This window comes from Dendrobates tinctorius, unplaced genomic scaffold, assembly GCF_039654945.1.
Source record: "Dendrobates tinctorius isolate UK_male_01 unplaced genomic scaffold, ASM3965494v1 ptg000231l, whole genome shotgun sequence".
Lineage (NCBI taxonomy): Eukaryota > Metazoa > Chordata > Amphibia > Anura > Dendrobatidae > Dendrobates > Dendrobates tinctorius.
The window spans coordinates 11735192-11762813 of record NW_027361898.1 but is presented as its reverse complement, the minus strand read 5'-3'; positions in this window follow the sequence as shown (position 1 = coordinate 11762813).

The window sequence follows — 27622 nt, the reverse complement described above, 5'->3', positions numbered from 1 at the left end:
GGCCCTGCCTCCCATAGATGTCAATAATGCCCCTGTGCTGACAGATTCCCTTTAAGAGTGGTTTTTCCCAAGCCAGCAGTGAGTCAGCATTCTAACAGAGCGTGCCTTCAACGCTGCTGGTGATGTCCTGACTGATTAGCACATCCAGCCGTCCCATGAAATTGGTGCGTTGACTGTAGTGGAAGGTGTCACAGAATGAAGAAGAGCAGCATCCAGTCCGGGTGAAGAAGCATATAAAATTTATTATGCCATGAAAACATGCAACGTTTCGACAATCACATGGTCTTTTTCAAGCATGTGATGGTCGAAACGTTGCATGTTTTCATGGCATAATAAATTTTATATGCTTCTTCACCTGGACTGGATGCTTCTCGTCTTCATTCTGTGACTTCTTATGTCCAACTGGGTCCCTGGACTTAGAGCGCACATCCTTTGATCCTGTAAGTGCTGTCAGACATTTTCTATTTGCTGTAGTGGAAGGTGTGTCAGAAGCCTTTTATACTATTTCTACTCTGTGGAAATTGATGCCAGTTTAATGGTGTGTGACAATAATTTTTTTTAAATGCGTAGACTGCAAGTTGGATTTCCTTATAGTGGGTTGCCTTTAGTAGAAGATGTATCGTGGGCCTATTATACTTTTTTTACTCTGTGGGAATTGATTCCACTTTAGTGGTGTGTGAAAGTAATTTTTTTAAATGTTGAGACTCAAAGTTGGATCTCCATCTGGTGGGTTGCCTGTAGTGGAAGGTGTGTCAGAGAACTATTATATTATATTATATTATATTATATTAGAAATACTACTCTGTGGAAATTCATGCCACTTTGGTCATGTGTAAAAAAAATTTTTTTAAAATCTGGAGACTCAAAGTTGGGTCTCCATCTGGTGGGTTATCTGTCGTGGAACTTATGTCAGAGGTCTATTATACAATTTCTACTCTGTGGAAATTGATTCCACTTAAGTGGTGTGTGACAATAGTTTTTTGAATTGTGGAGATTCCAAGTTGTGTCTCCGTCTGGTGGTTTGCCTGCATTAGAAGGTGTGTCAGAGGCCTATTAAACTGTTTTTACTCTGTGGAAATCGATGCCAATTTAGTGGTGTGTGATAATAATTATTAAATGTGGAGTCTCCAAGTTGAGTCTCTGTCTGACGGATTGCCTGTAGTGGAAGGTGTGTCAGAGGCCTATTATTATAATATTTCTTCTCTGTGGAAATTGATTCCACTATAGTGGAGTGTGACAGTATTTTTTTCTAAATGTGGAGACTCCAAGTTGTGTCTCCATCTGGCGGATTGCCTGTTTAAGTAGGACTCCCAGAAAGGCAGGCCTGCGCTTGCTTTCACTCAACTACCTGTGTTACTTTCCCAACATTTTTCTACCAATAGTACAGTATGAAAACGATATTTGTGCCATCTGATGCTGAGAAAAAAATTGGAGGTATTGCATGAGGGAAAAAAAAGGCTTACACCGCTCCCTTACCCACCAGGTCTTTATTGAAACTTCAGTTCAAAGCTGTAAGTGCTGGGCCAGACCCTAATACCTCATGTATGGCCCATAGCTCACTGCTTCTGTGCCATTATAAAAGGTTCTACTGTGGGTCAATTGATCAATCGACTAACTGTGTTACTTTCTTTACATTTTTCTACCAATAGTACTGTGTGAAACTGATGTTTGAGCCATCTGAGTGTTAGCTGAAAGAAAAGAAATTGGAGGTGTTGCATGAGGTATCAGTGCTCCCAGCTAAAAATGCTTACACTGCTCCCTTAACCACCAGGTTTTTTTTGAAACTTCAATGCAAAGCTGTAATTACTGGCCCAGACCCTAATATCTCATTCATGGCCCATGGCTGACTGCTGCTGTGCCACTTGCAAATTTCTAATGTGGGTCAATTGATGCCACATTTCAAGGTGTCTGCCCCTAATTTTGTCTGCTTGGGAAGCCTTTTGTCACCCCTTAAAGTGTTGTGCATACATTTTTTTTGGCCTCCCAATGAATTTAATGGGGTCCGGGTACATTTGTTAAACCAATAGGGCGAACATGTTTGGCTAACATCTAAACATCTAAAACGGATACCAAGAGGAATAAGGACCCTGCTCACAAGCTTACAATCTATAAGGAAAAAGAGGAGACATGAAAGGTAGATGGTAAAAATTGCTTTCATTGTTCGGACCAGACATAGTGTACGAATCAGGTGTTCCTGTAATGCTGCATGAACCAGTTAATAGCCTAAGCACATAACAGTGTGCTGCAAAAAAACGGTCTATAGGAGCGCTAAAGGAGAGGCAGAGACCAATAAAAAGTTAAAAACTCAGCTTTTAATTTTCCTCCAATACCCACAACGCGTTTCCACGATCACAGTCGTCTTCCTCAGGTGGAATGAAGGAAGCATCCATTGTTACAAACTTTAAAGGTAGCCCTGATTGGAACAACCCACAATCCTATGCAAACTCCCCTTCATATTACGCGTTAAGCCATTACAACCCCAATAAAACCATTAAAAAAACTTATTCACAATTCATTGTACATATTGCAGATTACAACAGTCAACCCATCAATAGTCCATAGAAAACCAATAATAAACCCTGTCCATCCCCCCTTGTTCCAAAAAAAAAAAAAAAACCTCCCCCCCAATTTTTTTTTTAAATTTTTTTCCTTTTTTCTCCTTTTTTTCCCTTTTATCTTTTGCTTCTCTTTCTTCCTTCCCTTTTTCCTCTTCCTACCCTCCCTCTTCTTTATCTCTTTCTTCCCTTTTAAAAATGTTTTCTTTTTTAAAAATTTTACAATTTACACATAAAAAGAGAAATCAATCATAATCACTGAACTGTTGAGATTGGCCAATAACTGGTGTGTCATGCCCTTACATGTCCGTGGCTGCATGTGCGCTACACTGAAAGGGCCAGCGTTTGTCGCTTACAGGTGCAGATAACCCGCTGAACACCGTTAGTGATGGGGATCTGGGATTACAATTATTACCCGCGAACGATGATATCCCAGTAAGTGCAGGTCAACCGCAGTTCCGGAATTAGGCCTAACTGTCATTCCTGAAAAAATGAAAAACTTACATGTGCAAACCACAGGTGCTGTAGCTTGCTTAACAGCTCGCCAGCCGTTCTCAGGCCCAGTATGGATTACACGTGATTGCACAAAGGTGAGAAAGGGTACCGTATCACCGGATAACATGTATGGATAGCATAGTGTACACATTCAAAATCTATGTCTATAGATCAGGAGGCAGGCTCAGACGGTGTCAGGCCCAGTATGGATTACACGTGATTGCACAAAGGTGAGAAAGGGTACCGTATCACCGGATAACATGTATGGATTAAATGGTGTACACATTCAAAATATATGTCTATAGATCAGGAGGCAGGCTCAGACGGTGTCAGGCCCAGTATGGATTTGACGGCACAGACTACACAGCGGAGGAGCAGGGAGAGGTAAAGATTGCAAATGCTGGGGCCCTTCCCAAGCAAGGGGGGCCCATTCATCGGCGTCGGTACTGGCACTGGGCTCCTCATAGTACGGCGGTGTGTCTGACGGCGGGTGTGCACCACCACCGTCAGAGACACTTGATTGCACTATGAGGGACCCTGTGCCAGTGCCCGCGCCCAAGAGTCGGCCTACCCACCTGTCCAGGGCAATGGCACTCGCACGGTTTCGTGCGCTAGGTGGTGACCCCGGCCATGGGGGGGGGGCAGCACAGTTAGGGAGTTTTAGAAAGTGGCATATGTTGATGTTGGACATTCAGCTGATGCAAAAGGCGAAATTGTTCAAGTCCCAGGAAGAGGAGGACCAAAGCAAGCCATTTTTCTGTCAACCTATGTGTCATCAGGGGAAGGTGGGACAAAATCCTTGGAAACCCATGCATGGTTCATTTTAATGAAGGTTAGATCATCCAAATTTTGGGTCCTTCTTTCTGTCAGGATTGATCCACCAGCACTGAAGACTCTTTCCGATAGCACACTTGCAGCTGGTCAAGTGAGCTCCTGCAGCGCATATTGTGCCAATTCAGGCCAGGTGTCCAGTTTAGCGGCCCAATAGTCAAAGGGGAATGACCTGTGAGGGAGAACATCGACATGGGAGGAAAAGTAGTTTGTAACCATAGTTGACAAGTGCTGTCTCCTGTCACTTTACATCGATGCAGTATTACCAGTCGTGTGAGCGGAACTTGAAAAATCAGTCCACAACATGGTCATGAAACCCCTGTCTCCAACGCCACTTCTGATGTGTGCACCACGAACACCTCTCCAAGCTGCCCCTGGCCCCTACGGCTCGTGTGAGAACCATCACTGCTGCTGTGTGCTGGGAATGCATCAACCATCCGGTTTACCAGAGTAGCTTGTTTGTTAGCCAATATTAGGTCAAGGTTCTCCTGTGGCATGATGTTTTGGAATTTGCCTTTATAGAGTGGATCCAGGATGCTGGCCAACCAGTAGTCATCATCGTTCATCATTTTGGCAATGCGGGGGTCCCTTTTTAGGATCTGCAAGGCATAATCTGACATGTGGGCCAATGTTCCCGGTGTCAATGATGCAGTGCGACTGCTTGGTGGAGGAGCACTTTCTGGCAAATCCACATCCCTCCAGTCACGCACAAACCCTGTACCAGACCTTGCCACGCCAACATTTTCTCTGGACACATGAGAAGCATCCTCCTCCCCTAAATAATCATCCCCATCATCACCCTCCTCTTCCTCTTCTTCCTCCATCTCGTCCAGGAGAGGTCCCGGAGCAGACAATGGCTGACTGTCATCAAGGATTTCCGCCTCCTCTTCCTCTTCATCAACCTCGGCTGCAGACGCCTGCTCCTTAATGTGCGTCAAAGTTTGCATGAGCAGACGCATAAGTGGAATGCTCATGCTTATGATGGCGTCGTCTGCGCTTACCAGCCGTGTGCATTCCTCAAAACACTGAAGGACTTTACAGAGGTCTTTCAGCTTTGACCACTGCACACCTGTCAACTCCATGTCTGCCCTCAAAGTGCCTGTCCGGGTATCCTCCCACAAATGCATTACGGCCTGCCTCTGTTCGCACAGCCGCTCAACCATGTGCAGGGTGGAGTTCCACCTTGTTGCAACTTCGATAATTAGCCAGTGCTTGGGAAGGTGTAGCAATCGCTGCAGCTTCTGCATACGACTGGAGTGTACGGGCGACCGGTGGATGTGCGAGCACAGTTTACAAACCTTCTGGAGCAGGCCTGTTAACTCTGGATAATTATTGAGGAAGCACTGCACCACCAGGTTCAAGGTGTGAGCCAAGCAAGGTATGTGTCTGAGTTTTGAAAGGGCTATGGCAGCCACAAAATTACGGCCGTTATCGCTGACTACCTTGCCTGCCTCAAGATGTAGACTGCCCAGTACATCCGCAGTGTGTCTGTCGCCCAAACACATCATCTTCAACACAGCCTGCTGACGCTTTCTACTAGCTGATCGATAGGGGGACACCTCGTGTGCAACACTGGCAGCTGCGGATGGAGTGCTGCTGCGACTGCGCTCTGGGGACGAGGTTTCGCTTCTACAGGAGTAGGAGGAGGAGGGTCGAACGCCTACAGCCAACTGTTTCCTATACCGTGGGCTAGGCAGCACAGTCCCACCACCGCTGTCCCCTGTGGACCCTGCATCCACCACATTAACCCAGTGCACAGTGATGGACACGTAACGGCCCTTGCCATGCCTACTGGACCATGCATCAGTTGTGAGGTGCACCTTTCCACTCACTGATTGCTTGAGTGCATGGACAATGCGGTCCTTCACATGAAGGTGGAGGGCTGGGATGGCTTTGCGAGAAAAGAAGTGGCGACTGGGTAGTTCATAGCATGGTACTGCGTAGGCCATGAGTTCGAGGAAAGCTGCGCTTTCCACCAACCGATAGGGCATCATCTCTAACGAGATTAGTTTGGCAATGTGGGAGTTCAAACCCAGTGTACGCAGATGAGAGGATGAGTACTTTCTTGTCCAACTCATAGTCTCTGGCAGGGTGAGCTGGACTTGAGAGATGCCTATGGTGGAACTAGTGGTGGACAGGGCGGACTGAGAGAGGGTTGATGATGGTGATGGCCTAGATTCAGTCTTTTGTTGATATAACATTGTGATTCCCTGACAGCTTTGGCCTTGCCACGACACCTCAACATTTGCTGCTGTGCTAACCGGTGGGCTTACAGTGGGGGAAACAATGTAGCGTTGCTGACTACCTTCTTTGGGAGCATTTGCACATGTGGTACTTGAGGTTTGGTGTTCCGTCCACGCTTGCAAGTACATGGTGGTTAAATGTCTAAGCATGCAACTGGTATTCAAATTTTTCAGATTTTTCCCTCGGCTAAAGGTCTTTGCGCACTTCTTACAGATAACCTTGGCCTGATCATGAGGATTTTGTTCAAAAAAGTGCCACACTGCACTCTTCCTACTATGGAAGACATTTTGCGTCCTTGCACGCTATGCTATTTTGACCGTCTGGCCAAGCAGTCCAGCAACTTTTTGGCTTTTTGTAACCTGTTTTTGGACTGCTCCGTGCCTGCCAGATAACAGCTGTTGCGATGTCGATGCCTGCTGCGGATGCTCCTCCTCCTCTTCGGAGCTATTGGCAGCGGCACCCTCTTCCCCCAATGGATGCCAATCTGGGTCAACAACTGGGTCATCCATCACCACCACTTCAATGTCATGTGCACCTTCCTCTCTGTCACCGTGTACGGTGGTATAGTATGCGGGAAGGGGCACCTGAGTTTCATCAGTGTCAGAATCTGGCTCAGTACACTGCGAGGACAATGTCGTGCTCTGAATGAATGTACCAGCAGAATCATCTATCAGCGGCTGTGTATCAGTGCACTCCATGTCAGATTCATCTTGGCCTGGGTAATTCACCATTTCACTTGATAACCCAGGCATGGTATGTGAAAACAGCTCCATGGAGTAATCTGTTGTGTGGCCTTCCACATCCATCAATTTTGGATGGGGTGAAGGACACAAAGAAAGGTGTGGTTCATGACCATGAGCCTCCAAAGACGACTTTTTTACAAGTTCAGAAGAGGAGGCGATAGAGCTGGAGGCCGAGTCAGCAATGTAGGCCAAAACTTGTTCCTGAAGCTCTGGCTTTAAAAGCGGTTTACCTACTCCAAGAAAAGGGAGCCTTCAAGGCCTTGTGGAGCCAGACGATGACGCAGGCTTAATAGCTCCTGCATTAGGTGTTATTTTTCTTTTGCCACTACCAGCAGATCCAACACCAACACCATCATTAACAGCTGGCAACCCCCGCCCACTAAAATGGCCTCTTACTTCCTCATTTTTTTGAAAAATGTACCCACAATTCCACCAACAATATGGAACTGTAAAACAAGGTACAAGGTGTATATAGGACAGGGGAGAATTTAATTCTCCTACCACTTCTGAACACTGTTGTATTGTGTGAGGCCAGTGTATATCACACCGCTGTATGACAGGCTGAATTTGGCTGGTGTGTAATATGTGATATATGACGGGAGAAATGGAATGTCCTTACACACTTCTGGACACTGATGTATTGTGTGAGGCTCAATGTATATCACACAGCTGTATGACAGACTGAATTAGGCTGGTGTGAAAAATGTGACATAGGACGGCAGAAATGGATTGTCCTTACACACTTCTGGACACTGATGTATTGTGTGAGGCCCAATGTATATCACACCGCTGTATGACAGGCTGAATTTGGCTGGTGTGAAAAATGTGACATAGGACGGCAGAAATGGATTGTCCTTACACACTTCTGGACACTGATGTATTGTGTGAGGCCCAATGTATGTCACACCACTGTATGACAGACTGAATTAGGCTGGTATGAAAAATGTGACAAAGGACAGCAGAAATGGATTGTCCTTACACACTTCTGGACACTGATGTATTGTGTGAGGCCCAATGTATATCACACCGCTGTATGACAGGCTGAATTTGGCTGGTGTGTAAAATGTGATATATGACGGGAGAAATGGAATGTCCTTACACACTTCTGGACACTGATGTATTGTGTCAGGCCAGTGTATATCACACTGCTGTATGACAGGGTGAATTTGGCTGGTGTGTAAAATGTGATATATGATGGGAGAAATGGAATGTCCTTACACACTTCTGGACACTGATGTATTATGTCAGGCCAGTGTATATCACACCGCTGTATGACAGGCTGAATTTGGCTGGTGTGTAAAATGTGATATATGAAGGGAGAAATGGAATGTCTTTACACACTTCTGGACACTGATGTATTGTGTGAGGCCCAATGTATATCACACCGCTGTATGACAGACTGAATTAGGATGGTGTGAAAAAATTGACATAGGACGGCAGAAATGGATTGTCCTTACACACTTCTGGACACTGATGTATTGTGTCAGGCCAGTGTATATCACACCGCTGTATGACAGGCTTAATTTTGCTGGTGTGTAAAATGTGATATATGACGGGAGAAATGGAAAGTCCTTGCACACTTCTGGACACTGATGTATTGTGTGAGGCCCAATGTATATCACACCGCTGTATGAGAGACTGAATTAGGCTGGTGTGAAAAATGTGACATAGGACGGCAGAAATGGATTGTCCTTACACACTTCTGGACACTGATGTATTGTGTGAGGCCCAATGTATATCACACCGCTGTATGACAGGCTGAATTTGGCTGGTGTGAAAAATGTGACATAGGACGGCAGAAATGGATTGTCCTTATACACTTCTGGACACTGATGTATTGTGTCAGGCCAGTGTATATCACACAGCTGTATGACAGGCTGAATTTGGCTGGTGTGTAAAATGTGATATATGATGGGAGAAATGGAATGTCCTTACACACTTCTGGACACTGATGTATTGTGTCAGGCCAGTGTATATCACACCGCTGTATGACAGACTGAATTAGGCTCGTGTGAAAAATGTGACATAGGATGGCAGAAATGGATTGTCCTCACACACTTCTGGACACTGATGTATTCTGTGAGGTCCAATGTATATCACACCGCTGTATGACAGGCTGAATTTGGCTGGTGTGAAAAATGTGACATAGGACGGCAGAAATGGATTGTCCTTATACACTTCTGGACACTGATGTATTGTGTCAGGCCAGTGTATATCACACCGCTGTATGAAAGGCTGAATTTGGCTGGTGTGTAAAATGTGATATATGATGGGAGAATTGGAATGTCCTTACACGCTACTGGACACTGATGTATTGTGTGAGGCCCAATGTATATCACACCACTGTATGACAGACTGAATTAGGCTGGTGTGAAAAATGTGACATAGGGCGGCAGAAATGGATTGTACTTACATACTTCTGGACACTGATGTATTGTGTGAGGCCCAATGTATATCACACCGCTATATGACAGACTGAATTTGGCTGGTGTGAAAAATGTGACATAGGACGGCAGAAATGGATTGTCCTTACAAACTTCTGGACACTGATGTATTGTGTGAGGCCCAATGTATATCACACCACTGTATGACAGACTGAATTAGGCTGGTATGAAAAATGTGACAAAGGACGGCAGAAATAGATTGTCCTTACACAATTCTGGACACTGATATATTGTGTCAGGCAGTGTATATCACACCGCTGTATCACAGGCTGAATTTGGCTGGTGTGTAAAATGTGATATATGACGGGAGAAATGGAATGTCTTTACACACTTCTGCAAAACAGAAGCCGCGGAGACACCATCACAAGTTTCTCAACGCAAGCAATGACCAGCCAGGTCTTTCCCCGGGAAGGAACAACCACGGGAAGGGCAGTCTCCAATGAAGAAACCACCTATGCCAAAACATGGTATCCATCCACAGACAGCTGTTTCGGGGTATTGCCCCTCATCAGTGTGGAGTAGGAAACTGGCTGGTAGGAGCAATGCCTAGTAAAAGACTGTGAAGATGAGGATGAATGAACTCATGGAGATCAACATCCAACACTGCGGAGACACCATCACGTGTTTCTCAACGCAGTGATTCTAGAGCACTGCCCCCATCCCTTATGGGAAATATGCAAAACATGCAAAACAGAAGCCGCGGAGACACCATCACATGTTTCTCAACGCAAGCAATGACCAGCCAGGTCTTTCCCCGGGAAGGAACAACCACGGGAAGGGCAGTCTCCAATGAAGGAAACCACCTATGCCAAAACATGGTATCCATCCACGGACAGCTGTTTCGGGGTATTGCCCCTCATCAGTGTGGAGTAGGAAACTGGCTGGTAGGAGCAATGCCTAGTAAAAGACCGTGAAGATGAGGATGAATGAACTCATGGAGATCAACATCCAACACTGCGGAGACACCATCACGTGTTTCTCAACGCAGTGATTCTAGAGCACTGCCCCCATCCCTTATGGGAAATATGCAAAACATGCAAAACAGAAGCCGCGGAGACACCATCACATGTTTCTCAACGCAAGCAATGACCAGCCAGGTCTTTCCCCGGGAAGGAACAACCACGGGAAGGGCAGTCTCCAATGAAGGAAACCACCTATGCCAAAACATGGTATCCATCCACAGACAGCTGTTTCGGGGTATTGCCCCTCATCAGTGTGGAGTAGGAAACTGGCTGGTAGGAGCAATGCCTAGTAAAAGACTGTGAAGATGAGGATGAATGAACTCATGGAGATCAACATCCAACACTGCGGAGACACCATCACGTGTTTCTCAACGCAGTGATTCTAGAGCACTGCCCCCATCCCTTATGGGAAATATGCAAAACATGCAAAACAGAAGCCGCGGAGACACCATCACATGTTTCTCAACGCAAGCAATGACCAGCCAGGTCTTTCCCCGGGAAGGAACAACCACGGGAAGGGCAGTCTTTTACTAGCCATTGCTCCTACCAGCCAGTTTCCTACTCCACACTGATGAGGGGCAATACACCGAAACAGCTGTCTGTGAATGGATACCATGTTTTGGCATAGGTGGTTTCCTTCATTGGAGACTGCCCTTCCCGTGGTTGTTCCTTCCCGGGGAAAGACCTGGCTGGTCATTGCTTGCGTTGAGAAACATGTGATGGTGTCTCCGCGGCTTCTGTTTTGCATATTTCCCATAAGGGATGGGGGCAGTGCTCTAGAATCACATCACTGTATGACAGACTGAATTAGGCTGGAATGAAAAATGTGACATAGGCCGGCAGAAATGGATTGTCCTTACACACTTCTGGACACTGATGTATTGTGTGAGGCCCCATGTATATCACACCGCTGTATGACACGCTGAATTTGGCTGGTGTGAAAAATGTAACATAGGACGGCAGAAATGGATTGTCCTTATACAATTCTGGACACTGATGTATTTTGTCAGGCCAGTGTATATCACACCGCTGTATGACAGGCTGAATTTGGCTGATGTGTAAAATGTGATATATGATGGGAGAAATGGAATGTCCTTACACACTTCTGGACACAGATGTATTGTGTGAGGCCCAATGTATATCACACCGCTGTATGACCGACTGAATTAGGCTGGTGTGAAAAATGTAACATAGGACGGCAGAAATGGATTGTCCTCACACACTTCTGGACACTGATGTATTCTGTGAGGTCCAATGTATATCACACCGCTGTATGACAGGCTGAATTTGGCTGGTGTGAAAAATGTGACATAGGACGGCAGAAATGGATTGTCCTTATACACTTCTGGACACTGATGTATTGTGTCAGGCCAGTGTATATCACACCGCTGTATGAAAGGCTGAATTTGGCTGGTGTGTAAAATGTGATATATGATGGGAGAAATGGAATGTCCTTACACGCTACTGGACACTGATGTATTGTGTGAGGCCCAATGTATATCACACCACTGTATGACAGACTGAATTAGGCTGGTGTGAAAAATGTGACATAGGACGGCAGAAATGGATTGTCCTTACACACTTCTGGACACTGATGTATTGTGTGAGGCCCAATGTATATCACACCGCTGTATGACAGGCTGAATTTTGCTGGTGTGAAAAATGTGACATAGGACGGCAGAAATGGATTGTCCTTACACACTTCTGGACACTGATGTATTGTGTGAGGCCCAATGTAGATCACACCGCTGTATGACAGGCTGAATTTGGCTGGTGTGAAAAATGTGACATAGGACGGCAGAAATGCATTGTCCTTACACACTTCTGGACACTGATGTATTGTGTCAGGCCAGTGTATATCACACCGCTGTATGACAGGCTGAATTTGGCTGGTGTGTAAAATGTGATATATGATGGGAGAAATGGAATCTCCTTACACACTTCTGGACACTGATGTATTGTGTGAGGCTCATTGTATATTATATCACACCGCTGTATGACAGACTGAATTAGGCTGGTGTGAAAAATGTGACATAGGCCGGCAGAAATGGATTGTCCTTACACACTTCTGGACACTGATGTATTGTGTGAGGCCCAATGTATATCACACCGCTGTATGACAGGCTGAATTTGGCTGGTGTGAAAAATGTGACATAGGACGGCAGAAATGGATTGTCCTTATACACTTCTGGACACTGATGTATTGTGTGAGGCCCAATGTATATCACACCTCTGTATAACAGGCTGAATTTGGCTGGTGTGTAAAATGTGATATATGACGGGAGAAATGGAATGTCCTTACACACTTCTGGACACTGATGTATTGTGTCAGGCCAGTGTATATCACACCGCTGTATGACAGGCTGAATTTGGCTGGTGTGTAAAATGTGATATATGATGGGAGAAATGGAATGTCCTTACACACTTCTGGACACTGATGTATTGTGTGAGGCCCAATGTATATCACACCGCTGTATGACAGACTGACTTAGGCTGGAGTGAAAAATGTGACATAGGAAGGCAGAAATGGATTGTCCTTACACACTTCTGGACACTGATGTATTGTGTGAGGCCCAATGTTTATCACACCGCTGTATAACAGGCTAAATTTGGCTGGTGTGTGAAATGTGATATTTGACGGGAGAAATGGAATGTCTTTACACACTTCTGTATAAAAACTAAGGAAAAAGGAAAAGCGCAATAGGGTCTTATCTGGGTGGAAAATGGAATAAAAGCTGATGAAATTTACTCACCCTTTCCAAGAAGGATATAGGCATAAAAAACCAATGTCAGCTTGCTGCACGCCCGAAGGTCCACACCGTGACCAGCAATATAAGTCCTTTTTGGATAAGTATCAATCTCAGGCTTACCGTGCGCTTCTTGACCAAGATAAAATTACTACCACATGAGAAGTTTAACCGTTTATTCCCAACGCGTTTCAAAGTGTAAAACCACTTCTTCTTCAGGGGATGACATGTATCACACCGCTGTATGACAGGATGAATTTTTTTCAGGTGTGAAAAATGTTATATAGGATGGGAGAAATGGAATGTCCTTACACACTTCTGCACACTGATGTATTGTGTCAGGACCAGTGTATATCACACCGCTGTATGACAGGATGAATTTGACAGGTGTGAAAAATGTTGTATAGGACAGGGCAGGGTTGGAATCTCCCTAGAGTGTAGGTCTGTAAGAACGGAACAACTCCTCTACTTTTCCTTACAGAGTCACACCCTTAGCTTCACTGTGGCTGTGATAACAGCCGTTACATGGTACTGAGAGAGCAGCGTGCACGTACACCGCTGTCCAGTGTATGTTATATTGTCAAGCTCCGTGTTTTTTTAGTATACGGACTGACACACGCTGTCTCTCTATAGTTTTGAATGTAAACAAACAGCAAATAGACTAGACTGTTTGAAAAACAGACAAAACTATAAGATGGAGGTCTGTAAGAATGGAACAACTCCTCGACTTATCCTTACAGAGTCACACCCTTAGCTTCACTGTGGCCATGATAACAGCCGTTACACGGTACTGAGAGAGCAGTGTGCACGTACACCGCTGTCCGGTGTATGTTAAATTGTCAAGTTCCGTGTTTTTTTAGTATACGGATTGACACACGCTGTCTCTCTATAGTTTTGCATGTAATCAAACAGCAAATAGACTAGACTGTTTGAAAAACAGACAATACTATAAGGTGGAGGTCTGAAAGAATGGAACAACTCCTCGACTTATCCTTACAGAGTCACACCCTTAGCTTCACTGTGGCCGTGATAACAGCCGTTACACGGTACTCAGAGAGCAGCGTACACCGCTGTACGGTGTGAAAAAATGCACGCTCAGTATCTCACCAGGACAAAAAAAAAGGATTGCTTTTAAAAAAGCAGTTTGCAAAGCAGTGTGAAACCAGCAATGCAGCTATCAGGTAGCCTTATAAGGCAGCCTAACAACCAACAGAGCTGATCCACCAAAATATAGCCTCCCCTTGCACTGCACAGTGACTGGTGTGTTGTACAGGCAAAATCGCCTGCAGCAGCAGCTGATATTTTTTCTTCTTCCCTGCCTAACGCTCTCCCTACAAAATCTGCTGCAGCATCTCTCCCTATACTGAGATCAGCAGAAGTAAGATGGCGGTCGGCATGCACGCCCTTTTATACCCCCTGTGACGCCCCCAAAGCAAGCCAATCACTTGCATGCCCTTCTCAAAGATGGTGGGGACAGCTGCCTATGTCATCACGTTGCCCACAGTGTCCGTTCTTCCTCATTGGCTGAAAAAGGGCGCTGAAGCATGTTTTGAAACGCGACTTTGGCGCTAAAGTCGCCGACCTCACGCTGAGGTCGGGTTTCGTTTCATGAAACCCGACTTTGGCGAAAGTCGGCAACTTTTGAATTTTTTCAACCCGGTTCGCTCAACTCTACTCAGGAGTATTAAACGTCGTCTTCCATTCATCCCCGTGCTTGATGCGAATAAGATTATACGCCCCCCTGAGGACAAGCTTAGTAAACCAGCAGGCACTCTTAACTCTGGAGAATAAATCAGACATCAGAGGTAACGGGTACTGATGTTTAACCATCATCTTGTTAAGGGAACGATAATCAATACACGTTCTTAATGAACCATCTTTCTTGGCCACAAAAAAAAAACCCAGCGCCTAACGGCGACAAGGATGGTCTAATATGACCCTTCTCCAATGACTCCTTAATATAGGATCGCATAGCATCATGTTTGGGTACAGATAAGTTGAAAAGCCGACCCTTGGGAAATTTACACCCAGGCATCAACTCAATTGCACAGTCATAACTCCTATGAGGAGGCAAAGACGCAGACTTACTCTCACTAAAAACATCAGAAAAGTCAGCCAGATAATCAGGAATATGATGAGACTGAGGAGAGGTGGAGAAAACAGGAGCATCCCTAACAACACACTGTCAACCCCAACTCACCACAGACACATATTTCCTATCCAAAACTGGGTTATGAGTTTGCAACCAGGGGAACCCTAGAACAATAGTATCATGCAAATTATGCAGCACCAAAAATTTACAATTTTCTTGGTGGTCTGGGGCATCTCGCATTATCACCTGGGTTCAAAGCTGAGGCTTACTCTCCGCCAAAGGAGTGGCATCAATACCCCTCAAAGGAATGGGCGTCTGCAGAGGCGTCATGGACAAACCACAATGTTTAGCAAAGTCCAAATCCATCAGATTCAGAGCTGCTCCTGAATCCACAAAAGCCTTAGTGGAAAATGTGGACAAGGAGTAGATCAGAGTAATTGCCAAAAGGAACTTAGGTTGTATACTGCCCACAGCAAATGTGTGTGCAAAACGTTTCTCTCGTTTAGGGCAGGCAGAAATAGTATGAGAGGCATCTCCACAGAAAAAACACAGCTTATTACGCCTTCTAAACTCCCGGCGTTGCGCCCTAGACAAAACCCCATCACATTGCATAGGTTCAGACATTTGTTCAAAAGGTGGCAGCGCCTCCCATGTAGTTTTACGTTCAAGTAAACGCCGATCAACTTGAATGGCTAATGACATAGAGCCATCCAGACCAGAGGGAACAGGAAATCCCACCATAACATCTTTTACGGTCTCTGATAAACCTTTCCGAAAGAGAGCTGCCAATGCACTATCATTCCATGTAGTAAGGACCGCCCACTTTCGGAATTTTTGACAGTACAACTCTGCAGGATCCTGACCCTGGTTTAATGCCAACAGGGTTCTCTCAGCTTGATCAACGGCATTAGGTTCATCATACAACAACCCCAAGGCCTGAAAAAACGCATCCACATTAGTCAGAATAGGATTTTCAGGTGTCAGAGAAAAAGCCCAATCTTGGGGATCGCCGCGCAGCAAGGAGATAACAATTTTAACCTGCTGCACAGAGCTCCCTGATGAGTTAGGCTTCAAAGCAAGAAATAATTTATAATTGTTCTTAAAATTCAGAAATTTAGACCGATCCCCAGAAAACACATCAGGAGTAGGAATCTTGGGTTCAGCAGCATGTGACTGAATAAGGTAGGTGGAAATTCCCTGTACTTCAGCAGCAAGCTGCTCCACACGATCAGACAGTTCCTTAATCTCCATTAGGAAAAAAATCCTCCTACGACCCCTGAGAAAAAGAGGAAAAAATACATAATAAAAAAAAATAAAAATTCTGACACTTTTTTTTTTCTTTCTCTAACAATTCTTTCCTGCTTTTGAGTACCCTAGAATCTGCGGTATGGCTGGTGATTCTGTTATGAATGGGAAACCAAGGAGGAAAACAAGACAACAAGCTGAGTCTCAGAAAACCAGAGAAGTTGGTAACTATGCAGATTGCAGATTCCTGATCTTAACCGCACAACTAGCAGCAGTCGTGGAGCGTACCTACGTTGGTCCTAGACGCCTCGTCACAACTAGAGAACTACATAAGCCTAAAGCAGGAAAAGAGGAAAACTAACTGCCCAAGAGCAGACCCCAAAGGAAAGACAGCTCCCCACATGTATTGACGGTGAAACAAGATGAAAATACAAACAAAGGCAGGAAAATAGGCTGAGCAAACGATGGGGCCTGGCTAACTAAAAAGGACAGAAAAGGAAAGACACTGTTTGCAATCTACCCAAAAAACCTACAAAAATATTGTCCAACACTTCTGATAGCAAAATTAACCGTGAAGTCACTAGACTTCTAAACCTATATCAGCACTCTGAAATATTCTGAGACAGAGCAAAAAAGAGGCAAATCTAATAAGGGACTAAAAGCAGATTGGCAAATACTGATTAATAGGAGTGGAATTTCAGCATAGCCCCAGCAGTGGTAGGCTGATTACACAAAAACTGAATTGACCAACAAGCGCAAGTGTGAACGTTAGCAAAAAACAAACTTAACTTGAGAAGACTGGAAGAGAGCTGAAGTCCAGGACCTGAGAAGCAGACTGAATCACCAGCACCCAGATAGGGCGTCGGCTGTCTTATATCCAGTCTGATAATCCAGAGATCCAATCGTTATCTTCCTCATCAGGTGGCAGATCACTACCACTTAAACCAACCGCACTGCCTCCTGTCACCACCAGAGGGAGAACGGAAGGGGAACTCTCAACTGGTGGAGCAGAAATTGAGTTCATGACAGGTACCCATGATAAACAAAGTTGCAAGGCCGCGAGCAGGCCACAGTTACCGAAACCCACAGTCCTACAGGGGGTGCTTGTCCTATTGGCACTACGGAACCAGCCTTTATTACCAGAACCCGCAGCCCACATAGGAAGCACCTAAACTGCAGGCACAATAGACTCGGCTAACCCAACCGCAACACGACAGGACAACGTATTGGTAGCAAAGTGACGTTGACACTCCCCGGAAACAGCAGGCGTGCTGGAACCAGGATGGGCAGGAGGGAGTACCCGTGCCAAAGACACTGCGGAGAACCAGATGATGGTGCTGGAATCTGGATGGGTAGCAGAAGCTACAAGAGTCAATAGAACTACCGAGAACCAGCTGACGGTGCTGGAACCCAGAGTGGCAGCTGAAGGAACAAGAGCCAATGGCACAACCGTGGACCAGCTGACGGTGCTGGAACTCGGTTACTAAGCAGGAGGTACCTGTGCTACAAAGCACTACCAAGGAGCTTCAGACGTTGCTGGAAAACTGATACCGAGAAGGAAGAACCTAGGCCAAAGGCACTGCCGAGAACCAGCTGACGGTGCTGGATCCCGGATGGGTAGCAGAAGCTACAAGAGTCAATGGAACTACCGAGAACCAGCTGACGGTGCTGGAACCCAGAGTGGTAGCTAAAGGAACAAGAGCCAATGGCACAACCGTGGACCAGCTGACGGTGATGGAACACGGTTTCTAAGTAGGAGGTACCTGTGCTACAAAGAACTACCAAGGACCAGTAGACGTTGCTGGAACTCGGATACCGAGAAGGAGGCACCTCGGCCAAAGGCACTGTCGAGAACCAGCTGACGGTGCAGGAACCCGTATGGGTACCAGAAGGTACCCATAATAAACAAAGTTGCAAGGCCGCGAGCAGGCCGCAGTTACCGAAACCCACAGTCCTACAGGGGGTGCTTGTCCTATTGGCACTACGGAACCAGCCTTTATTACCAGAACCCGCAGCCCACATAGGAAGCACCTAAACTGCAGGCACCATAGACTCGGCTAACCCGACCGCAGCACAACCGGACATCAAGTCGGTGTCAAAGTGATGTTGACACTATCCGGAAACAGCAGGCGTGCTGGAACCAGGCTGGGCAGGAGGGAGTACCCATGCCAAAGACACTGCCGAGAACCAGCTGACGGTGCTGGAACCCGGATGGGTAGCAGAAGCTACAAGAGTCAATGGAACTCCCGAGAACCAGCTGACGGTGCTGGAACCCAGAGTGGCAGCTGAAGGAACAAGAGGCAATGGCACAACCGTGGACCAGCTGACGGTGCTGGAACACGGTTTCTAAGTAGGAGGTACCTGTGCTACAAAGCACTACTAAGAACCAGCAGAAGTTGCTGGAACTCGCATACCGAGAAGGAGGCATCTAGGCCAAAGGCACTGCCGAGAACCAGCTGACTGTGCTGGAACCCGGATGGGTAGCAGAAGGTACCCATAATAAACAAAGTTGCAAGGCCACGAGAAGGCCGCAGTCACCGAAACCAACAGTCCTACAGGGGGTGCTTGTCCTATTGGCACTACGGAACCAGCCTTTGTTACCAGAACCCGCAGCCCACATAGGAAGAACCTAAACTGCAGGCACCATAGACTCGGCTAACCCAACCGCGACACGATAGGACAACGTATTGGTGCCAAAGTGACGTTGACACTCCCCGGAAACAGCAGGCGTGCTGGAACCAGGATGGGCAGGAGGGAGTACCCGTGCCAAAGACTCTGCCGAGAACCAGATGACAGTGCTGGAACCCGGATGGGTAGCAGAAGCTACAAGAGTCAATGGAACTACCGAGAACCAGCTGACGGTGCTGGAACCCAGAGTGGCAGCTGAAGGAACAAGAGCCAATGGCACAACCGTGGACCAGCTGACGGTGCTGGAACACGGTTACTAAGCAGGAGGTACCTGTGCTACAAAGCACTACCAAGGAGCTTCAGACGTTGCTGGAACACTGATACCGAGAAGGAAGCACCTAGGCCAAAGGCACTGCCGAGAACCAGCTGACGGTGCTGGATCCTGGATGGGTAGCCGAAGCTACAAGAGTCAATGGCACAACCGTGGACCAGCTGACGGTGATGGAACACGGTTTCTAAGTAGGAGGTACCTGTGCTACAAAGAACTACCAAGGACCAGTAGACGTTGCTGGAACTCGGATACCAAGAAGGAGGCACCTCAGCCAAAGGCACTGCCGAGAGCCAGCTGACGGTGCTGGAACCCATATGGGTAGCAGAAGGTACCCATAATAAACAAAGTTGCAAGGCCGCGAGCAGGCCGCAGTTACCGAAACCCACAGTCCTACAGGGGGTGCTTGTCCTATTGGCACTACGGAACCAGCCTTTATTACCAGAACCCGCAGCCCACATAGGAAGCACCTAAACTGCAGGCACCATAGACTCGGCTAACCCGACCGCAGCACAACCGGACATCAAGTCGGTGTCAAAGTGATGTTGACACTATCCGGAAACAGCAGGCGTGCTGGAACCAGGCTGGGCAGGAGGGAGTACCCATGCCACAGACACTGCCGAGAACCAGCTGACGGTGCTGGAACCCGGATGGGTAGCAGAAGCTACAAGAGTCAATGGAACTCCCGAGAACCAGCTGACGGTGCTGGAACCCAGAGTGGCAGCTGAAGGAACAAGAGGCAATGGCACAACCGTGGACCAGCTGACGGTGCTGGAACACGGTTTCTAAGTAGGAGGTACCTGTGCTACAAAGCACTACTAAGAACCAGCAGACATTGCTGGAACTCGGATACAGAGAAGGAGGCATCTTGGCCAAAGGCACTGCCGAGAACCAGCTGACGGTGCTGGAACCCGGATGGGTAGCAGAAGGTACCCATAATAAACAAAGTTGCAAGGCCACGAGAAGGCCGCAGTTACCGAAACCAACAGTCCTACAGGGGGTGCTTGTCCTATTGGCACTACAGAACCAGCCTTTATTATCAGAACCCGCAGCCCACATAGGAAGCACCTAAACTGCAGGCACCATAGACTCGGCTAACCCAACCGCAACACGACAGGACAATGTATTGGTGCCAAAGTGACATTGACATTCCCCGGAAACAGCAGGCGTGCTGGAACCAGGATGGGCAGGAGGGAGTACCCGTGCCAAAGACACTTCTGAGCAGCAACTGGCGATGTTGGAGCCCAGGGTAAATCAGGGTGTAGGCTGAGGCCTAATTTCATCAAGTTTAATATCTGTTGTAGACTACTACTGATTTTAAACGTGCTCCAACTAGGCCTCTGGCTCCACTCTGTCTCTAGTATTTCCCCTGGCCTCCAACCCTGCCAGTTGCTGCTCAGAAGTGGCGTCTGCACAATCAACACTTGTTCCTGTGTTACTGGGGTTCAGAAACGTCAGCTGTTCCCCTGATGTGTGTCCGGCAATGTCTCCTGCTCTGTCCACATTCCCACTACTAGTGGGAACTGGCTGTGTTGAAGCCCAGGAATAGTCATGGAGCAGGCAGAGGCCTAATTGCAGCAAGTTTTATCGGTGATGTTGTGTGAATGTGGAGGCAGCAGGAGATATTGCCGTCCACACAGCAGGGGAGCAGCTGGCATTACTGAACCCCACTAACACTGGAGCTAGTGTTTCTCTCTGTGCAGACGGCACTTCCAAGCAACAACTGGCTGTGTTGAAGCCCAGGAACAGTCATGGAGCAGGCGGAGGCCTAATTGCAGCAAGTTTTATCAGTGATGTTGTGTGAATGTGGAGGCAGCAGGAGATATTGCCGTCCACACAGTAGGGGAGCAGCTGACATTACTGAACACCACTAACAGTGGAGCTAGTGTTTCCCTCTGTGCAGACGGCACTTCCAAGCAACAACTGGCTTTGTTGAAGCCCAGGAACAGTCATGGAGCAGGCGGAGACCTAATTGCAGCAAGTTTTATCGGTGATGTTGTGTGAATGTGGAGGCAGCAGGAGATATTGCCGTCCACACAGCAGGGGAGCAGCTGGCATTACTGAACCCCACTAACACTGGAGCTAGTGTTTCTCTCTGTGCAGACGGCACTTCCAAGCAACAACTGGCTGTGTTGAAGCCCAGGAACAGTCATGGAGCAGGCGGAGGCCTACTTGCAGCAAGTTTTATATAGGTTGTAGACTACTACTGATTGTAACCTTGCTCCACTTCGGCCTCTGGCTCCACTGTGTCTAGTATTTCCCCTGGCCTCCAACCCCGCCAGTTGCTGCTCTGAAGTGGCGTCTGCACAATCCACACTTGTTCCTGTGTTACTGGGGCTCAGTCACGTCAGTTGATCCCCTGATGTGTGTCCGGCAATGTCTCCTGCTCTGTCCACATTCCCACTACTAGCATGTGTTGAACTTGGTCGTGCAGAGCTTTCTAAGGGACTATCTGGATCTTGATGCACTGCTGCACAAGGTCCGCATAGAGTGCGCTCACTTGCGGTGTTCCAGCACGGCAAGATCGCGCCTTGCTGCTCTGCAGCGCCAATTACGCCTTCTGGAACATCGCATCCTATGTGACCTACCCACCAGGTGGAATTCAACATTGCATATGTTGGAGCGGTTGTGTGAGCAGCAGGCAGCAGTAATGGAGTACCAGCTGCATCAGGCGCAAACAAGTCGCATTGTGCGCCGGTCACACTTCAGCACCACTGAGTGGGCCTCTATGAACGACATCTGCCTCGTTTTGCGTGCCTTCGATGATTCCACGTGGATGGCGAGTGCAGATGATGCACTAGTCAGCATGACTGTCCCCCTTATCTGCCTGCTTCAAAAAACACTGCAAGCACTAAGGGAGGAGGTTTTGGAAGAGGTGGAGGATGAGGAGTCACAAATGCCATCTGCTTCTGGACAGTCTGCAATACGTGGTTCCTCACAAAGGCCTAGGCAGGGGACACTTTGTGAGGAGGATGAGGAGGAGTAACACCTAAATCATTATATAGTTTCATATCCTACCTTTATGCATTATTTGCAGTTTATTTTTTACTTTTTAGTTCAGGATATTTGTGTTTTTTGCTTTTTGTTTTCTCTGGTTAATGGTCATGTGTTTATATGCACTTACATTGTGCATACACATTAACTTACTTTTTCAGTTCAGATTTGTTTTTTATACATTTCATTGTGCATTCAGTGCATATATGGGTGTGACCGCCCTCTTTCTGAGCTGAGAAAACTATCCTGTCTGCCTAAGCTTTTACTAGTGGTTCAGCCGCTCGATCCTTGTTCACATTCACATCACTTGGCAAGTGAAAAGGTTTTAAATACTAGAGTAGGGACTGTCCCACAAGGGTTGCCGTGACGTGGCGGGATGGCTTGTACATTATTTTGATCAAAATTCTGAACGTGTGCAGATAGTCTTAGTCCCTGTCCAGTGTCCCCCCCATTCATTATAAATACTTGTTAGCATCATAATGAATTTGGGGTGAGAGAAAACATTATCAAGTACTGAGCATCCTCCTCCACCTCCCGATTCATTGCAAGTCCCTGACAGCGTCTTCACCAACCTTTTAATTCATTATAAAGTGTCCTATGCATTTTACCCTCTCGCACTCCCCAATAAATTTTAAGTCCCTGGTAGCATCACAATGAATTGTGAGATGGGGTATGCTATCAGAGACTTAGCACCCTTTCCCCCACCCAATTCATTTTACATCCATATCTCACATTCTACCCCTGTTCATAAGTCCATAATAAGTCCCCCATCCTCTCATCCCAATCCTCCACCCAGCTCACTATCCTTTCCCCACCCCCCCTCATTGCCCTCTCCCCAACCTACATCTTTGTCCTAACCCCCACCTCCATCAATGTCCCCCCACCTCCTTCAATGGCATCTCCCCAACCCCCTCACTGTCCTATCCCCCTCCTCCATCACTGTCCTCTACCCCTACCTCCATCATTGTCCTCCCATGATCTCCATCATTACCTTCTCCCCCACCTCCCTCATTGTGTTCTCCTCCCTCCAACATTGTCCTCTCCAACACCACCATCATTGTCATCTCCCTTATCCTAACCATTTTTCTCCCACCTCCATAATTGTTCTCACTCATCTCCATCATTGCCATCTCCCCCACCTCTATCATTGCCTTCTCCAACACCTCCATCATTGCCTTCTCCCACACCTCCATCTTTGTTCTCTGCCCCCACCATCATTGTTCTCTTCTCCCCCACCACCCCTGATTCTCCTGGACTTCTCAGTGTATTGTTTTTTAAAAAAATGTCTTGGAGAGTCACACAAATGTTGACAACCATGCCCACTCTTCAATTGCTATGTGCCGAGGCTGGCCAGAATACCGAGAGGTGTGTTGGAGCTGAATCTCTACCACTGGCCTCTTCTGCTCACAAAGCCTTGCCAGCATGTACAGTGTGGAGTTCCAGTGTCAGTAAGCTGGCACTTGCATCTGCTGCTGCAGCACTGCCTGAGCAGCAGCAGCTGTAGTCGACTTGCAGAAATGGTCTCTGCCATTGCGTGCCTTCACCTGAAGCTCTGGCAAATCTGGGTATATTTTCAGAAACTGCTGAACTACCAACTTGACCACATGTGCCAAGCATGGTTACTTGTGTGAGCTCGTCAAGCTTCAAAGCCCCCACCAGTTTGCGCCCATTATCACATACGACCATGCCTTGTTGCAGGTTCAGCATCAAAAATTATAGATCTGACTGGTCTTTTTTTGAGTTACTCTGCCATGGTGTATGGTTTGTCTTCAAGACAAATTAGCTTCATCAGAGCCAGTTGCCACTTTGCTTAAGCATGGACTTCTCTGCTATTCTTCCTTGCAAATCCTCTCCAGAGCACTCTGGAAGAGGATTTCATCCAGGATATCTCTGTACTTGGCCGTATTCATGTTTCCTTCAATTGCAACCAGTCACCCTGTCCCTGCAGCTGAAAAACAACCCCATAGCATGATGCTGCCACGACAATGTTTCACTGTTGCGATTGTATTTGGCAAGTGATGAGCAGTATCTGGTTTTCTCCACTCATACCGCTTAGAAATATCACCAAAAAGGTTCTATTTTTGTCTCATCAGACCAGAGAATCTTATTTCTCATAGCCTGGGAGTCCTTCATGTGTTTTTTAGCAAACTCTATGCGGGCTTGCACATGTCTGTCACTGAGGAAAGGCTTCCGTCGAGCCATTCTGCCATAAATGCCCAATTGGTGGAGGGCTGCAATGAGAGTTGACTTTGTGGAACTTTCTCCCATCTCCCTACTGCATCTGTGGAGCTCAGCCACAGTGATCTTGGGGTTCTTCTTTACCTCTCTTACCCAGGTTCTTCTCTCACGATTGCTCAGTTTGGCTGGATGGCCAGGTCTAGGAAGACTTCTGGTGGTCCCAAACTTCTTCCATTTAATGATTATGGAGGCCACTATGCTCTTAGGAACCTTGAGTACTGCAGAAATTCTTTTGTAACCTTGGCCAGATCTGTGCCTTGCCACAATTCTATCTCTGAGCTCCTTGGCCAGTTCCTTTGACCTCATGATTCTCATTTGGTCTGACTTTACAAATCAAGTGCTATCAGTATAATTAAGCACAGCTGGACTCCAACGAATGAGTAGAACCATCTCAAGGAGGATCAAAAGGAAATGGACATCATGTAACTTAAATATTCAGGATAGGAAAAATGTGGTCAGACAATCTGTGCTGCGAATCACTAAAAACTCAGATTATTAATACAGTGGTCTTTATTCTACGCGTTTCAGAGTTTCACAGAACTCCTTCCTCTCTTTCCCCATGTGCTGACTTCTCCCATCTGTGCTCTCTTCTTAGACCTGTCTACCTCATGTGCTATCCCCCTTGTCTGCTGTCTCTCTCCTTCCTGTGCTGTGTTCTCCCCTCATGTGCTGTCCCGTTTGAGCTATTTCCCCCCCGTGCTCTGTCTCTCTCACCCCTGTGTCTGACCGTGTACAGAGCAAACCACAGCTCCTGGCAGGGGAGGAAGCAAAAGACAATACTGACATTACAGCAGGAAATCACAGAGGATACATTTTGTGAGGTAAATATTGTTTAAAAACAGTGAAATATTTTACATCACAAAATGAATCCTATGTGATCCCCTGCTGTAATGTAAGTATTGTCTTTTGCTCCCTCCCTTGCCCAGGAGATGTGGTATGCTCCGCACATGGTCAGACACACACAATTTTTAAAATAAACTTTTGTTCATGGGAAAACCCCTTTAATGTGACCGACTTCCTCTGTCTGTAGACACGTCACGCATCTGCCGCCGGGATCAGCCAAATGATAGACTGCACCTGCGCAGAATTTGCGCAGGCGCAGTGTGACGGTGTTCCGCTGGTGGTACCATGCAAGAGGCTGCGTGAGTGTGTGAGTGTGAGTGAGTGTGAGTGTGTGAGTGTGTCAGTGTGTGAGAGTGTGTGAGTGCAAGTGTGTGAGAGTGTGAGTGTGTGAAAGTGTGAGAGTGAAAGTGTGAGTGTGTGGGTGTGTGTGGGAGTGTGAGTGTGTGAGTGTGTGTGAGTGTGTGTGTGATGCATACGGCATATAGAGTGTGTGTGTGTGTGGTGCGACGGTGTTCCGATGGTGGTACCGCGCAATAGGTTGGTACCAGCAGCAGTTTACATATTGAGACACCCATCACTTGGGTGTCCCAATATCGCGGTCGGTGAACTTCCTCCGCTTGGAATTCTGGGATACAATGACATCTGAACAGAACAGGAAATGAAAACATTACAAGTAAAGTTGAGCGAAACGGGTCAGTCAAATTCATAAGTCGCCGACTTTCGCTAAAGTCTGGTTTCATGAAACGAAACCCGACCATAGCGTGAGGTCGGCCATAAGGTCGGCGACCAGAGCACCAAAGTCGCGTTTCAAATGATGCTTCCAGCGCCTTTTTTCAGCCAATGATGGAGGACGCACACTGTGGACAACGCGATGATATGGGCAACAGTCACCACCATCTTTGAGAAGGGCATGCAAGTGATTGGCTTGCTTTGTGTGGCGTCACAGGGGCTATAAAAGGGCGTGCACGCCGACCGCCATCTTACTTCTGCTGATCTTAGCATAGGGAGGGAGAGGTTGCTGCTGCTGATTCTGAATAAGGGAGAGCGTTAGGCAGGGAAGAACAAAAAACTGCTTCTGCTGGTAGCGATTTTCACTGTGCAACACAACAGTTTGTGTGCAGTGACAGGGGAGGATATATTTTTGTGCATCAGCTCTGTTGGTTATTAGGCTGACTTATAAGGCTCCATGATAGCTGCATTGCTGTTTGCACACTGCTGTGCAAACTGCTTTTTTAAAGGCAAAAATACATTTCTTCCTCTTTTCTGCACAGTTACCAAGCGTTCATTTTTCCACACTTTTGTGTGCAGCAGCCCTGCTTATTAGGCTGCTTGCTGCCATACTTGGACTGAGAGCATCATTGTCAGCCTCCTAAAATCTCTAGGGAGATTCAAATTCTCCCCAATACTATATACACCTTGTACTTTGTCATACACCAGCCAATTTCAGCCTGTCAAATTGAGGTGTAATCTATAGTGGGCCTGAGATAATAGTTCAGCCTCCCAAAATCTCTAGGGAGATTCAAATTCTCCCCAATACTATATACACCTTATACTTTGACATACACCAGCCAATTTCAGCCTGTTAAATTGAGGTGTAGTCTATAGTGGGCCTGAGATAATAGTTCAGCCTCCTAAAATTTCTAGGAAGATTCAAATTCTCCCCAATACTATATACACCTTGTACTTTGTCATAACCCAGCCAATTTCAGCCTGTTAAATTGAGGTGTAATCTTTAGTGGGCCTGATAGATTGTTCAGCCTCCTAAAATCTCTAGGGAGATTCAAATTCTCACCAATACTATATACACCTTGTACCTTGTTTTACAGTACCATAAAGCTGGTGGTATTTTGGGTACATTTTCCCAAAAATGAGGAAGTATGGTGGAAGAGGCCATGAACGTGGGCGGGGGTTGCCAGCTGGTACTGATGGTGGTGGTGGTGGTGCATCTGCTGGTAGTAGCAAAAGCACAATAGCACCTAAGGCAGGAGGTGTTGAGCCTGCGTCATCATCTGGCTCCACAAGGCCTCGAAGGCTCCCTGTTCTGGGAGTAGGTAAACCGCTTTTAAAGCTGGAGCTTCAGGGTCAAGTTTTGGCTTACATTGCTGACACAGTCTCCAGCTCTATCGCCTCCTCTTCTGAAGTCGTCAGTGGAGGCTCCTGGTCAGGAACAACACACAACACCTTTCCTTGTGTCCTTTCCCCCTACCAAGAGTGAAGGATGCGGCAGGCTACA